Source organism: Cryptomeria japonica, chromosome 6, assembly GCF_030272615.1.
Source record: "Cryptomeria japonica chromosome 6, Sugi_1.0, whole genome shotgun sequence".
NCBI lineage: Eukaryota > Viridiplantae > Streptophyta > Pinopsida > Cupressales > Cupressaceae > Cryptomeria > Cryptomeria japonica.
This window is the reverse complement of record NC_081410.1, coordinates 106,287,958-106,304,494: the sequence shown is the minus strand read 5'-3', so window position 1 is coordinate 106,304,494 and position 16,537 is coordinate 106,287,958.

The following is a 16,537-nucleotide window of genomic DNA, read 5'->3' as shown; positions in this document are numbered from 1 at the left end:
ACTTATTACAGTAATAACACGTTATTGGTACAACTTATTCTGATGACAACATTTGACAACTTTTACAGACTTGCAAAATATGACTCCAAATTTGACATACAAACCTGAAAACATGAAATAACATTACAAATGGTCTCCATAGACCTTATTGAATTAGAAAGACATGACCCCTAACTACTAAGACTCAAACCTCTAACTGACATAACAACTAGACTCTAGGTGCTCTTGCATCACTAACACACGTGTAGCCCCTTAGGACACCATATGACCCTAAAGAGGTAGGGAGGGGGAAGAGAGAGGGAGAGATAATGAGAAAAGGAGAGAGGGAGAGGGAGGAGAGGGAGAGAATGGGAGAGAGATACACCCGAGAAAGGAGGAGAGTGAGATAGAGAGATAGAGTCTGAGAGGGAGAGACTTAAGAGATAAATAATGGGAGAGAAAGAGAGATGGAGAGAGAGCTAGAGAGAGATATGGTAAGGGATAGATGGAGAGACACTTGAGAGAGAGAGAGAGAGAGAGAGAGATGGAAAGAGAGGGAGAGATAGAGATAGAGATAGAGGACAACAGGGAGAGAGAGAGAGAGAGAGAGAGAGAGAGAGAGAGGTATGGGGAGGGAAGGAATGGGATAGACACACCTAGGAGAGGGGGGGAGAGAGATGGGGAGTGGGGGAGATATCAAGAGACCTGAGAGGTGAATAAAGGGATTGTGTGAGAGAGAGAGACCTAAGAGGTGGAGGGAGGGAAGGTGAGAGAGATACCTAAGAGGTGGAGGGAGGGATGGTGAGAGAGAGAGATGGAAGGATATTACAAGAGACTACAAAGAGAGAGGTGAAGAGAGGGAGAGAAGGAGAAAGAGATATAATGAGAAAGGGAGAGAGGGAGAGAATGGGAGACACATACACTTGGGAGAGGAGAAGAGTAAGATAGATAGATAGAGGCTTAGAGGGAGAGACTTAAGAGATAAATAATTGGAGAGGAAGAGAGATGGAGAGAGAGTTAGAGAGAGAGAGAGGGGGGAGGAAGAGAGATACACTTGAGAGAGGAGGAGAGTGGGATAGAGAGATAGAGGTAGAAAGGGAGAGAGACTTAAGAGAGAAAGAATGGGAGAAAAAGAGAGGGAAAGAGAGTTAGAGAGAGAGAGGGAGAGAGAGGGAGAGATGGAAAGAGATGAAGAGAGGGAAAAAGAGTTAGAGGGAAAGACAGAAAGAATGGGAGAGAGAGACGCACCTAAGAGAGGAGGAGATAGAGATATATAGATAAAGGTTGAGAGTGAGAGACTTGATATAGAGGAGAGATACTTGAGAGAAAGAGAAAGGGAGAAAGAGGGAGAGAAAGAGAAAGAGAGATAGAGGGAAAGAAAGACTTGAGAGAGGAAGAGAAAGGGAGGGGGAGGGAGAGAGAGAGAGAGGGAGGGAGGGGGAGGGAGAGGGAGAGAATGGGAGAGAGTGAGAGATAGAGATACTTGAGAGAGGGAGAGAAAGAGAGAGCCCAAGTGAAAGAGGGAAAGAGAGGGATAGACGAAAAAGAGAGAGAGGGTGAGGGAGATGGGAAAGAGAGGGAGAGATACCTAAGAGAGTGAATGAAGTAGAGAGGGAGAGACGTGAGAGAGAGAGAGAGGTAGGGGTTAAGGAAGAGAGAGGGGGAATGCAGGGAAGAGACCAGAGAGATAATGTTGATATGAGCATGCTAATTACTGAAATTTGACTAAGTCTGAAATTTATTAGAATACTTAAAAAACTAGAATCTACATTATAACTTCTAGAGATCTGGAACCAGTCTCAAACATCTTGACAATATATACATAAAATATAACTTAAAGAATAAGAAAGAAAAAAGACAAATAGAAAGGTGACTTATACTTAAATGTTATATTTTATGTATATATTCCAAAAGAGAGAACACTTTGTGCTTCCTAGCATGAAAATTTGCTATGAAATTCATTTAGCATGCACCAAATATAGCACACGCTAAATGAATTTTTGAATTTTTTTCATTTGGCGTGTGCCAAATGTGGTGCCTTGGTAAAAAACAAGCCAAAGGCCTGGATTTGCCTTGGGCATCCAACCCAAAGGCTTGGATGCCCTTCTTAGGCCTGAGACGTGTTTTCCAGGAAGTATTGAAAAATTTCTTACTTTTTTGTTCGTTCTCTCCGTCAGGTTTGCATGTGTTTCAATAAAATAAAATAAACACCACACAATTGTCAAGCTCTCTCTTAGCTATCCAACCATATAATTCTTTTCAAATTTTGATAATGTTAAGGTCCTCATCCATAATTTATTTTGTTAGTGTGTCCATTTTTTGTCAAAAACCAACATGTTGTATTTCAGCCATAGATTTTTACTCGTTTATTCAATTTTGAAAAAAATTACATTTTTAGAAACTAGACTTCATTCTACACAATTTTTTTTAAAAAATTGATTATTGATTAGTTTTCACAAATTTTTAGGGGGAGCATGCTCAAATTTCATTAAAAAATTAGTGTCCACTTTGAAAATTGGTAAAAAATCATATATACATTAAAAATCTAGTATAAACTACATGATGTTAGCTAATTTATCACTAGAGCAATTTTTAAAATTCCAAAAAAAAGTTGGCATTTTAGGGGGAGCACACTAGGTGCTATGTTATTTTTTTCTGAAAAAATAGAACCACTTTGTGTGCTCCCACTTTTTGAAACCCTTAATCTCCACCATTTTCAAAAAAAATTAGTAGTTTAGAAAGTATACTCATAGCATTACAACTATTGTTCTTACTGCATCCTCATATTTTGAGTGTAACTATCTTCATTTTCTTGTCGAAATTCAGACTTTGTTGATTTTAGAAAAAATAAGTGGCATCTTAAGACCCCTTTTTGGTCCCCCATCTTTGTGCACTTACCCATATACGATATATTTGTACATTAGTACATTAGTGTAGTTGTATAATTGATGATACACAATGTACTTGTATATGAGTACATGGGTAATCAAAAAGACATGTAGTTCTAATTGTGATTATGTGTCACAATGTATGCAAATCATGATGATTATGATGAAAAAGATGCAGACTAAAAAATATTGTTTATGATCCACTTATGTATCTTCATGGATGTCACATGTAAGTGTAATGGTAATTATGTGTATAATATATTCAAATAATAATGATCATGATCATTAGTGCTTCCCTAAATTCATTAGGGTTCTCCTAGATTCATTAGTTCTTAATATAGGCTTTTTAGTCTATATTTATCCTTTTCATCCTCATTATCATTTTGTTACTTGGCTATTCATTAGGGTTGTCAAAGGTTCACTAGGCTGCTAGAAGAGTTTGATCCTCAACGTTCGATCGAGTTGGGAGGCAAAATAGGAGCATGTCTAGGGTAAAAATGTCTAACTGAGCGCTTGGAAAAAAACAAACAAAACGATAGTTTGGCCCCGTTGCAACTTTTCATTGAATGCATTTGATGATTTTTGCATCAACTAAAAAATCATTTCCTTATGAAAACTGCTTTGAATCTTAAACATTTGAGACAAGCTATTGCACAAGGCCCTCACATGACCCTGTAGATTCAAATGGAACATTCACAAGTTCCACATATTCTGAGATACAACTTGTCAAAGTTTGACAATTTTCACACTCAGGGCGCTCAAGGGACGACGTCACTACGGTATGGCCATGAGAATTTGACCAAGTAGGGAGGCAAAATAGATGCGTTGGAACTAACAGTTCGCACCCACGATTAACATAATGAGAATTTGGCCCCATTGCAACTTTTCATTAAATGCATCTGACGATTTTTGCATCAACAAAAAAACTATTGCCCTAGAAAATCACTCTGAATATTGAAAATCTGAGACAAGCTATTGTAGAGGGCCCTCACGTGACCCTGTAGATTCAAACAGATAATTTACAAGTACCACAAATTCCAAGAAATAGCCTATCAAAGTTTGACAATTTTTTGCACTTAGGACGCTCAAGGGACGACGTTGCTACGATATGGCCTTGAGCGTTCAACTAAGTAGGGAGGTGAAACAGGAGCATGGCTAGGGTAAAAATTCCTAACCAAACATGTTGGAACCAACGGTTCAGACCCACGATGAATAGAACTAGAATTTGGCCCCATTGCAACTTTTCATCGAATGCATATGACAATTTTTACATCAACTAAAAAATCGCTTAGAATTTTAAAAATATGAGACAGGAAATTGTAGAGGGCCCTCACATGACCCTATAAGTTCAAACAAATAATTCGCAAGTGCCAAAAATTTTGAGATAAAACATGTCAAAATTTGACACTTTTCTGCACTTAGTGCACTCAAGGGATGGCACCGCTACAGTATGGCTTCGATCATTTGACCGAGTTGGGAGGAAAAATAGGAGCATTGCTAGGGTAAAAATGTGTAACCAAGTGTGTTGGAACCAATGATTCATTTCCATGACGAATAGAACGAGAATTTGGCCCCATTGCAACTTTTCATTTAATACATTTGATGATTTCGCATCAACTAAAAAATCGTTTCCCTAGGAAAATCACTCTAAATATTGAAAATTCGAGATAGGCTATTGTAGAGGCCCCTCACATGAATTTGTAAGTTCAAATGGATCATTTGCAAGTGCCATGGATTCTGAGATATAGCCTATCAAATTTTGACACTTTTTCATACTCAGGATGCTCAAGGGATGACATCGCTACAATATGGCCATGAGCATTCGAACGAGTTGGGAGGCAAAACAAGAGTGTGGCTAGGGTAATGCCTAATAAAAAACGTTGGAACCAACGGTTTGTGTCCATGATGACTTTTGAAATTACTTCTATAACTAACATATAAAGTTAACATTTAAATTGCATTTTTAGGAGAGAGTTAGTATAACAAAAAAGTGAAATGTTTTGTAGGAAAATCATCAAAGAACCCTGCACATTGTTTCTCCTATCAAAAGAACATGGCAATAGAGTCTACTTCGTTCAAATCAGATAAATCATTTCATAAAATGGTTATGAAATCATATAATATTAGTGAGTCATACCATCTAGTGAGACCAAATTCTTTGCCTTCTCTAGTTATATACATTTTCAAAGTTTAAATTAGTAGTAGAAGATTTTAAAAGAGGTCTTTAACGAGAAAATAAGTTGTCTTAATTTTTCCCATAATTTTGTTAATATTATACTCATACAGGGATTTGCATGTTTGTGAATTGTAAAGTCTAAAAAGAATGGAGTAAATTAATGCAATCTAATGTCTTGTTTGGTTAAGGAATGAACGGTACAATGCATTATGAAGCACAATATGCCTACCTTAAGTGAGGGGTGGAGATATTTTGGACGTGATAATAATATAAAGGAAGGTGACATTTGTATCTTTGAGCAGCTGAATGACAATCGAAACAAGTTATATTTGGTCATTAAATTTGGTGAAGTTGCCCAAGGCAACCAAAAATAACAGTTAAGATTTAGCCAAACAAATTATATCGAATCTCAAGATTATACAAATAACATGCTATTGTTCATTATTGCATTCAATATTAAAGTTTCAAATAATGAAGCCATGCACATGGGGAACAAAATATATCAAATCTCAACTTCTATATATCAAATTGTTGAATAATTACAAGTGTATATCCATATGCAAAAATGGCATAATCGCCAACCCAAACAAAATATATGTTCATATACAAAATATACATGCCAACTAGACATGTATTTATCTCAAATGTCTCTATCACATCCTAAACTACTAATGTATCATCAAAATTGATCCTCTTCGAAGCACTCCTTGGCTCTAAAGGATCCTACACAAGAAAAATCAAACCACAATTGAGATTAGTTATATTATATAATTTACATTCAAAAAGTTAACATAAAAATCAATATATATCAAACTATAATTGAACTCTAAATTTAATTTCTTGATTACCTCAAGTCCACTTCTTCTCTTAGGATGGTTGGGAGTCCTAGAATATGCCTATGGTAGAGAGGGGATGTCATCAAGATTTTCGTCAATAACCTATAAATGTACACAAACATAACATTGATACAAGTTAGCATATAATTGTTTATGATAGGAGCATATCTACTAAACACAAAATAAAACAAACACATGCACCTAAGGTGTCTCTTCTGCTTCTTCATGTATTGTGGGTGTACCCAACAAGGATGTGAAGCTAAAAATTCTCTATACATAAAGATGGCATGTATGTGAAACTATTAATCTATGTAGACATGTATAATCATTATGTTATCTAAACTTAGTTCAATCATATTTGCATTTAATTACCTTTCCCTTGTCTTTGGTTGCGCTTCTAGAGCTTGGATCGTGTGGCACTACACTCATGCTAGGTATGTCCTACAAGAGTAAAATAAGATAAGCATGTAAGTTAATATATAATTTAATTAATGACAATTTAAATGAAAAGCATGTATACAATAAAAAATGTAAATGACTAGGTGCAATAATATATACCGTATAGTTGTTAAAGCCAAATGAAATGGCTGTCACAGTGTAGTCATGGACCTGTGATAACTCCTCAAACATCAACTATTAAATAGACCATGTACATAAAAATTAGTACTTAATACTATCTCTTATTAATATTCATTTAAAATAAAATGCACTATGAAAAATTACAAGTTAAGTCTTACCACTATATCGTCAGTGTATGATGAAGGTACCTCCTTGTCACTAGCATGCAAGGACTCCCTAGTGTATGCTCCAGTTCCTGTCATCTCATGTGGTGCATTAGCCATATCATGCACCTCATAATCAGTTGTGTCTATGGGAGGATAAATAGGTCATCCAAGGGGACCTAAACATACATGATGGCACATAGTGCAAGTATACGATACACAAATAGGTAGAGATGAGGAGGATGTGTTAGTGCCACCCGATCCACCACTAGCATCACCAAAAGGTTGAGCTAGTGCTCCAGCTTGAGAAACCAAAAGGCCACTCAAAGAGTGAATAGCTTATATAGTCCATGACGTTTCCTCAACAATAATATTTGGATGTTGTACTAGAGGTGAGTGATCAATGGGTGGAGGGGGAGCACATGGGCCTTGTAATACTCGAATTGTCCCAGGCCTATCCTAAGGCATACCTCCCCCCATTCCCTGGAAAGACTTGATGTCAAAGTAGTTGGCATGCTTACCCAAAACAAACTCAACATACAATTTTTTGATGAGTAGAATGGCACATCGAGATTGTTGTTGGATGGTCTATCAAAAACCATCCACCAACAATCCCAAAAATGTTTTACAATATCTTCATTTTGACACCATTTACTGGAAAGTTTTTATTTTTTCACATCTACGAGTTGTCTAGTGCAAGGATTAATGAACAGGGTAGAAATATCATCTTTAGATATCTCAAGCTCCTTCACCTAATCATAGGTCAAGCCATACACATATTTATCCCTTGTGGCCCCTCATCACAAAAGAATGGCATTGTGCTTAGTTGTGATGGTTTTTAAATTGGCTATTATAGCATTTAATGTGGTTAACATGTCGGATGGACTAGGGATTCTACTATAAACATTTGCATTGCCCCTCAATTAGTTGAAATTTTAACCAATTAAATCTTGAATTGAGGGGGGGTTTGGTAAAGGAGGGTTTGGTGGTTGTCGCGGTTGTGGATTGTCATTGTTATCACCCATTTTATCAAATTGAAGTTGAAAATTTGGATTTAATTAACAAATTTCAAACAACAGTATATTTGAAATCAAAAAACCTAATTTATATCATAAAATCAAAAAATATGAATAAATGATAAAAACACAAGGAAATCAAAAGAAAATCATACTTGTTGGCAAGATTTTACAAAAAAATGCTTCACAAATTGAATATTGGGTATAAATTTGATATCAAGCCACTCCAATTTGCATAGCCCATGGGTAAAAATGACCCACGGGCTGTCCCAATCGGGTATAAAATACCCACAGGGATTGGATTGAATTGGATATCCAATCCCTGGACCCTTTTCTGATTTGAAAATACAATGTATGTATATTATATGATATATGATATATGATATATGATATATGATATATGACATATGATATGTGACATATGATATATGATATATGATATATGATATATGATATATGACATATGATATATGATATATGATATATGATGTATGTATATTATATCATATATCATATATCATATGTCATATATCATATATCATATGTCATATATCATATATCATATATCATATATCATATGTCATATATCATATATCATATATCATATATCATATATCATATGTCATATATCATATATCATATATCATATATCATATATCATATGTCATATATCATATATGACATATGATATATGATATGATATATAATATATTATTAAATATATTATATATTATTCATATATAATATAATATATTATATGATATATAATATAATATATTATATGAATATTATATTATATATTATGTATTATATATTATATATTATATAATATATTATATATTATATAATATATTATATATTATACAATATAAAATTTTAATAATATCAGATATTTGACTATGTATTGTGCCATGGATAAATGTACTGACATCCAAACCAAGCAAAAAGTCAACAAAGATTTTTCACATTTTTGGGTGAGTGAAGAAGGCAATTTTTTTCATATCTCCACTTTTTGGCCCCTCATGATTTTGCACATACCCATGAAATCTTAACAGGAACAAGGGAAAATGGTGGGCTTAGAAAGAAAGGCATGCTTGGATGGGAAATTTTGATGTCCCAGTAGGAATAAATGAAATAGTAGAGTTGGGAAGAAAAGCATGTTAGGATGAGAAAGTTTGATATTTTGATAGGAATAAGGAGAAAGGAAAAGTTCAAAGAAAATGCATAACAATAAGGGAAACTTTTAAACTTCAACAACTTGCACATATTCAGAAAATTGAACATATCTCCATATTTAGAAACTTTTGGGACCTTAGAAGCTTTTGAAAATAGGATAGACACATTGGGAATGAAAAGAGAGAAATAATATCCAAAATTTGGCCAGTGGGGACACTGGAAATAGGAAATGGACCTTGAGTCTATAAGCATAAATTAATTAAAAATAAGGCATTACAAGTTTATTCCGCCAAAATTTGCTTGTCCTCAAGAATTTCAAACTCAAAATGGTTCAGGTTCTCTAATTCTTCCCTTGTAACATACTTTGTAGGTAGGTCCATTCCATGAACCAAATATTTTGTGGTGACTCATCTCATAAAAAATTACCCTTGTGACAATTATGACCTCAAGAGATATATTGGGTGATATTATAGCAATATTTTCTAAATTACACCCACCTAATCTGTGTAGATTTTTTCTCTAAAATATATTCCCTCGGGTATTCTTCAACCCACGTATTTACCATTTTGAATTGTTCTTGACTATTTTTAGTTGATAATACTTGTGCTAAGAGTGAGTTTAGCACCTATAAAATGAGATAATTCCTACCAAAAGTAACTAGCACATCTGTTAGCTCTATCCATGGCAGTACTTTTAGGAAACTCATGTAACATAGTCATCTCTCTCAAAGAGAATTCTACTATATGATGTGCATTGTATTCAAAATAAATTGCAAAGTATTCATACTTAATTAGCTTATCCACCCTAACTTAAATTCAATATTTACCATGTACCTTGGGAAGACTCTTAATGGATTCCATGAACACACTTCCCAATCCACCCTAACATAAATTCAATATTTACCATGTACCATGGGAAGACTCATAATGGATCCCATGAAAACCCTTCCCAATCTTTATGGGAAATAAGATTAGGTTATAGCAAACTCAAAGAAAAGACATGTTCTCTTTCATTATGATGGTAGGTAGTGTACTCACTAACATGCTTGATAACATCCTTATTGAAGAACTTCCACAAGAATATATGTGTTTCCTATAAATTTTGTAGAGTCTAAGGTGTCCCATGAGGAGTATATCATGCAAATCCTTAAAAAAGGTAATTTTATGGGTCTATGCACCAAGATGGTATACGGGTCTTAAGTAGCCACCTTTTTTTTTTCTAAAATTATCTTAACCTAAACTTGGAGGAGTAATTTGAGACTCGTGGACTCAAAATTTGAAGATACCAAAAGAACAATAACTGTAGTACTCTAAATCTAGTTTTTAAACTACTTTTTTTTTTGAAAAATAGATAAGATTAAGAGGATCAAATGCTTCTTGCATACAAAATTGTTCCTATCTTTTTTTAAAAAAAAATAGCATAGTGTTTGGTGTGCACCCCTCAATTTTTTTTATTGCATTTAGTATTTTGAAAAACCCAGAGGTAGAAATACAGTAAAGACTAAGTATTAGAAGTAATTTTTTTGTAATTTTTTGTTGAGTATTTTTTTTTAATGATTTTCAAAGTGGTTGCATCCTAAAAACCACATCACCAAGCATGTGCATCAAATAACTTGCACCAAAATAATTAAATTTTTTATTTCTAATTTGTGAAGAATGGAGTGTAGAGAAATATTTAAAAACTTTAAAAATTTGGAAAAATAGGTCAAAAATTATTAAAAAATGTAACACACATGTCTTTGATAACTATGGAAACATTAGTGAAAGACATTTAAACATAAATATGTTAATGTAGTTCAAATCTAATAAAAAATATGGTTAGAAAGCTCAAAAGACGTGAAATTATGGTGGTAAATTTACTAAGACTCGATATATAATGTGTAAACCTAATGACGAGCAAGAACTTGAGAAACAAGAATGGATGAAGAAATCACATCAAAATGAGTCAAATAGACCTTTCAAGCCTGAGACTTTTCATCCAAGCCTAAGTGCAAGCTAAAATGCATACATGTTTCATGCAAAATAAAATGCGTACATGTTTTGTGTAAAACAAAATGCATACATGTTTTATGCAAAAAAAAATTGCGTACGTGTTTAGTAAAAGATAGAACACACTTGTGTTTTTAGTACCACAAAACACAGACACATTTTTAATACTAATTCCTTTGTCTTCCCATTAGATTTTTTTCACCAAGATATATAAATGACATTTATAATGTCTTTTACCTTTCTTATACTTGAAATTATATTTTTTGTATATATTGGAAAAATGTTTGAGAATGGTTTCAAATCTCTAAGAGTCATAATGTAGATTCTATATTTTAGGAGATATTATAATTTTTTCGGACAATCAAATTTCAATAATCAATAGACTCCTATCACCATTCTCTTGCTATCTCTATATCTCACACTCTGTCTCCCCTAAGCTCTATACCTATCTATTTCTCCATCACTCTCCCCCCCTTCTACCTATCTCTCTCTCACTCTCTCCTCTCTCCTCCAAGTTCTAAATCAAGTATAATTTCTCTGACTTAGTCAAATTTCAATAATCACCAAGCTCATATCATCATTGTCTCTCTATCTCAATTTCACTCTCTTTGTCTCCCTTGATCTCTAGACCTATCTCTGTCTCTATCACTAACCCCCTCTATATCTCACTTTCTCGTCTTTGCCCAAGCTCTAAACCTATCTCTCTCACCCTTTACTCTATATATCCCCTTTATTCTCTACCCAACTCACACACATTTTCTCCTCTCTATCTCACCTTTCTCTCCCTCTCCCATCTCTCTTTCCTTCGCTCTCTCTACTTATCTCTATCTCCTCTCTCCCCTTCCCTACATACCTCCTCTCACTCCCTCCCTACCTCTATTTATCTACATACCTCTCACTCACTCCCTCCTACCATCCCATCCTCCCTCTCCACTTATCTCTCTCACCCTTTACCTCTCTACTTATCTCTATCTCTCATCTTCCTCTCTCTACATGCATCTACCTCCCTCCCTCCCTCCCTCTATTTATCTACATAATCTTCTCTCTCTCTCTCTCTCTCTCTCTCTCTCTCTCTCTCTCTCTCTCTCTCTCTCTCTCTCTCTCTCTCCTTCCCTACCCGCCTTTTATACATACATCTCCCTCCCACCCTCTCTCTACATACCAACCTCGCTCCCTTCTCCCCTCTCTCTATATACCAACCTATCTCCCTTCTCCCCTCTCTCTACCTCTCCACTTCCCTTTCCCTCTTTATCTTTATCTCTTATCACTCTCTATATTTCCATCTATCTCCCCTCTCCCTTTCTCTCCCTACCTCTCCTTTCATCCCTCTACATTTATCTCCCCTCACTCTCTACCTCCTTCCCTTCATACTACTCTCTATCTCACCTTGTTGTTCCTCTCCTACATCTCCCTCCCTCCCTCCTTCCCTCTCTATAATATTATCTATGTATCCCCCCTTTCCCTCTCTCTCTCTCTCTATTATATACTTCTCCCTCCTTCCCTAATCACTTCTCTATATTTCACCCTTCTCACTCACCTCTCCCCCTCCCTACCTCTCATCCTCTCTCTACATACCTCTCCTTCCCTCCCCCAACACCCCCCCCCCCCCTTCTCTCTCTCTCTCTCTCTCTCTCTCTCTCTCTCTCTCTCTCTCTCTCTCTCTCTCTCTCTCTCTCTCTCTCTCTCTCTCTCTATCTACTTACCTCTCTCCCTACATACCTATCCCTTTCTCTTCATACCTCTTCCTCCCTCCCTCCTCTTTCCAATTATCTCTATCTCATCACTCTCTTCCATCACTTCTCCCTACATATCTCCTTCTCTCCCTACATACCTTTCCTTCCCTCTCTCTCTTATTGCATCTCTCTATGCCTACCTACCTCTCCCTAGAGGTAGGGAGGGAGAGGAATGTAAAGAGAGGTTTATTATCTTGTTATTGTTTTTTGGTTTTATTATGAATTATTTAGGCTTTAATTTTATTTTTTAATATTAGGTCTTGTTATTTTTATTAGGGTTAATTCAAGTTTATGTAGGCTTATAAACCTAAATTAACCCTAATGAACCATAATAAACAATAACTCTTCCTCCATGTCTAAATATCCACCTCTCTCTCCATCTCTCTCTCACCTCTATCTCTTCCCCTCTAGGTCTCTCATCTCTCTCTCCCCCTCTAGATCTCTAACCTCTACCTCTCTCCCTTCATGTCTCTCTATTGATCCTCATCTTTCTCCATCCCTCTCTTCTCTCTCCCACCTTTGTCTCCCCTCTTGAGGTATCTTGATATATCCCTCTCTACCTTTCCTTCACTACCTCCTTACCCTCTCCCTCTATCTTTCTCCCCATCCCTCCCTCTTCTTCTCTCTCACCTCTCTAGATCTCTCCCTCCTTCCCTCTTTACCTATCTCTCTCTCCCACTGTGTTTCATTAGCCACCTCTCTCTCCCCCTCCATCTCTTTCACCTCCCTCTCTCCCCCTTTAGGTCTCTCAATTCTCTACTTCTATCTCTTTGGTCCTCTCTATCAATCCTCCCTTTTTCCCCTCTCTCTTCTCTGCATACCTCTCTATATCTCTCATCTCCATGTCTCTCTCTCCCTCCCTTTTACCTCTCTACCTCTCCCTCCATGTCTCCTTACACACATTTCTTGCTCCCCCTCTATCTTTCACTCATCTCCCTCTAGGTATCTCACCTCTCTCTCCCCTTCTAGGTCTCTCACCTTTCTACCTCTCTCCCTCTGACCCTCTCTATCGATCCTCCTGATATCCCCTCCCTCTCTCCCCTCTTTCTCACCTCTTTATCTCTCCCCTCTCCAAGTCTTTCCCTTCCTCTTCACCTCTTTACCTTTCCCTCCCTATCTCATTACACATATCTCTCTCTATCAATTAGTAGAGAGAGAGAGAGAGAGAACTAAATATGGGAGGGAGGGACGTGTATGTAGAAGAATAGAGTATGGGAGTAAGGGAGAGGTAGGTTGATAGAGATAAGTAAAGAGAAAAGGAAAAACAAAGAGGTAGAGAAATAGGCGAGGGAGAGAGATGTAGGTTTAGAGAGAGGTAGAGAGGGAGAGTGAGGAGAGAGAAGTGAGATTGATAGAAGTGGTAAGGTAAGGCTTAGGAGATAGAGGGAGGGAGAGAAACAAAGGTGTGTGTATATATAGATAGATAGATAGATAGATAGAGAGAGAGAGAGAGAGAGAGAGAGAGAGAGAGAGAGCGAGAGAGAGAGAGAGAGAGAGAGAGAGAGAGCTAAATATAGGAGGAGGGAGGGAGATATGTAGATGAATAGAGTATGGGGGGAGTGAGGGAGAGAGAGAGTGAGGGGAGATAAAACTAGATAAGGATGGAAGGAGAGGTAGGTAGAGAGAGCGAGGGGAGATGAAGAGAGTAAGAGGGTAAATAAATGGATGGATAAAGGAGATAAAGAGAGAAAGGGAGAGAGGAGATAAAGTGTAGAGATAGATTGATAGGTAGAGAGGTGGAGAGAGGGAAGGAGGGAATTATAAAGAGAGGGTGGAAGGGAGATGCATATAGAGAAATAGAGGTAGGTAGTGAAGGAGGGAAGGGTGTGCAGAGAGAGAGAGAGAGGGGGGTATGTAGCGAGATGGAGAAGGGAGATATAGATAAGTAGAGAGGGAAACGGTAAGAGAGAGATAAGTGGAGATGGAGCATGGGAGGGTGAGATGGAGAGAAGGGAAGGGAGAGAGAGAGAGGTGTGTAGAGAAATAGGGGTAGGTATGTAGCGAGAGGGAAAGGAGAGAGAGAGATCGAGGTGAGAAGGGAGAAAGGTGAGATAGAGAGGAGAGAATGTGTGTGAGGTATCTAGAGAAGAGATGAGAGATAGATAGTAGAGTGAAGGGTCATAAAGATATGTTTAGATATTGGGGAGCGAGGAGTGAGTGAGATAAAGAGGGGGGAGAGAGGGGAAGGAGAGTTATAGGGAGAGAGATAGGTCCAGAGATCGAGGGAGACAAAGAGATTAAGAGAGAGAGAGAGAGAGAGAGTAATGGTAGGAGCTTAGTGATTATCAAAATTTTACTAGGTCTAAGAAATTATAACATCTAGAACTTGGGGAGCAAAGAGAGAGTGAGATCGAGAGAAGCAAAGAGGGGGGAGAAAGAGAGTGATAGGGGAATAGATAGGTCTAAAGCTTGAGGGAGACAAAGAGCATGAGATAGAGATAGCAAGAGGATGATGATAGGAGCCTACTAATTATTGAAATTTGACTAAATCTAAAAAATTCTAAGATCTAAAATCTAGAATCTACGTTATGAATCCTACAAATCTTAAACCATTCTCTAACATCCTCTATCTATCTATCTATATATATAGAAGAACTCTAAAGGAATGATAGATGAATTAGCATTAAAAACGCGTATGTGTTTTGTGGAACTAAAAAACAAAATACCATGAGAATATTTTTTTTGTAACTTCAAATCAACAAATCACATACACGTTATGCTTATTAAGAAAACTCAATGTTATGCTCTCATAAAAACACAAACCTTTTTTGAATGCTAAAAAACATGAGTGTGTTTCTATTCAAAAATCATGTATTGTCGTGACTTGGATTTTTTAAGCCATCACACGTGGTATTTGAATGTATTCATAACACATACATATTTTGTTCATTTTATATATATATATATATTTTTTTATTTTTTTTGCATGTGGCCATTTTTTGTATACCATCTCGATGTACATACCCTCATCTCGATGTACATACCCTCATCCTAGACTTGAATACAAAAGGATTTTGAATAAGTACCTCATGAGACTATTTTCTCTCAACCTGCTTATCATCCTTCCCATTTTCATCTAGACTATTAGCAGAGCATCTACTCTTGGCATTTTCTATCCTACTAAAACTAATCTAAACACCAAACATGATATAAATTGAAAAAGGGATGGGAGTTTTAAGAAAGACATTAACATCTAAATTCCTTTTCCCCTTAATATTAAAAGTCATCATCTTGGTTGTTCCTTGCTTAAATTAATCATAAGGATTTGCAATCTAAATCTTCAATCCTTCTTGTGATCTAATTGACATCTGCTATGCTATTAGAATATCATCACAAGATGAAAAACCTAAACTAGTAGATTGCTTTGAATTGATCTCAAAGGATGGCTTATTAGTAATCCAATGGAAATAAGGAAAATCTCAAAAAATATTATTGTCTTCATGTAAGATTTGGCTATGACGGTAGCCACCCAAGATCCAAGAGGCCTAATGGAAAGCACGAGAACCAAAAAGAAATAATATGACAAGAATAAATTGTATCCTTATAAAAAAATGCAATAGAATCAATGAAATTACATAGAAGACCCCTTAGTTAAATAGTCCAAGGTAAAAATATAGGACAAAATAAGATTATGACAAGAGTCTTAATCTTATGAGATAACTTATCACCCACCTAAGGTGGAAAAGTGATACCACGATAAAACTAAGAAATGTGGAAATTCCACATGAAAAAAAAATGTCATAAAACTATTTTTTAAAATAGTGTTTCTAATGTGAGGGTTATATAAATAAAGCTATTTGAAAAAAAAAATCAAAAATTCATGGGAGTAATAAATAGATTATCGCATTATAAAGAACCAAAATTAATAAAAATAGAATCAAAAGTCACCAATTAAACTTCAAAACCAAAAGCAATCCTCATTAGTGTCATGGAAACACTTTGTGAATGTAATGGGATCAACAAGATTGAGCTAGATGGAAAACAGGTGTACTCAAGCTAGCAAAAATTTGCAGTGAGTAATGG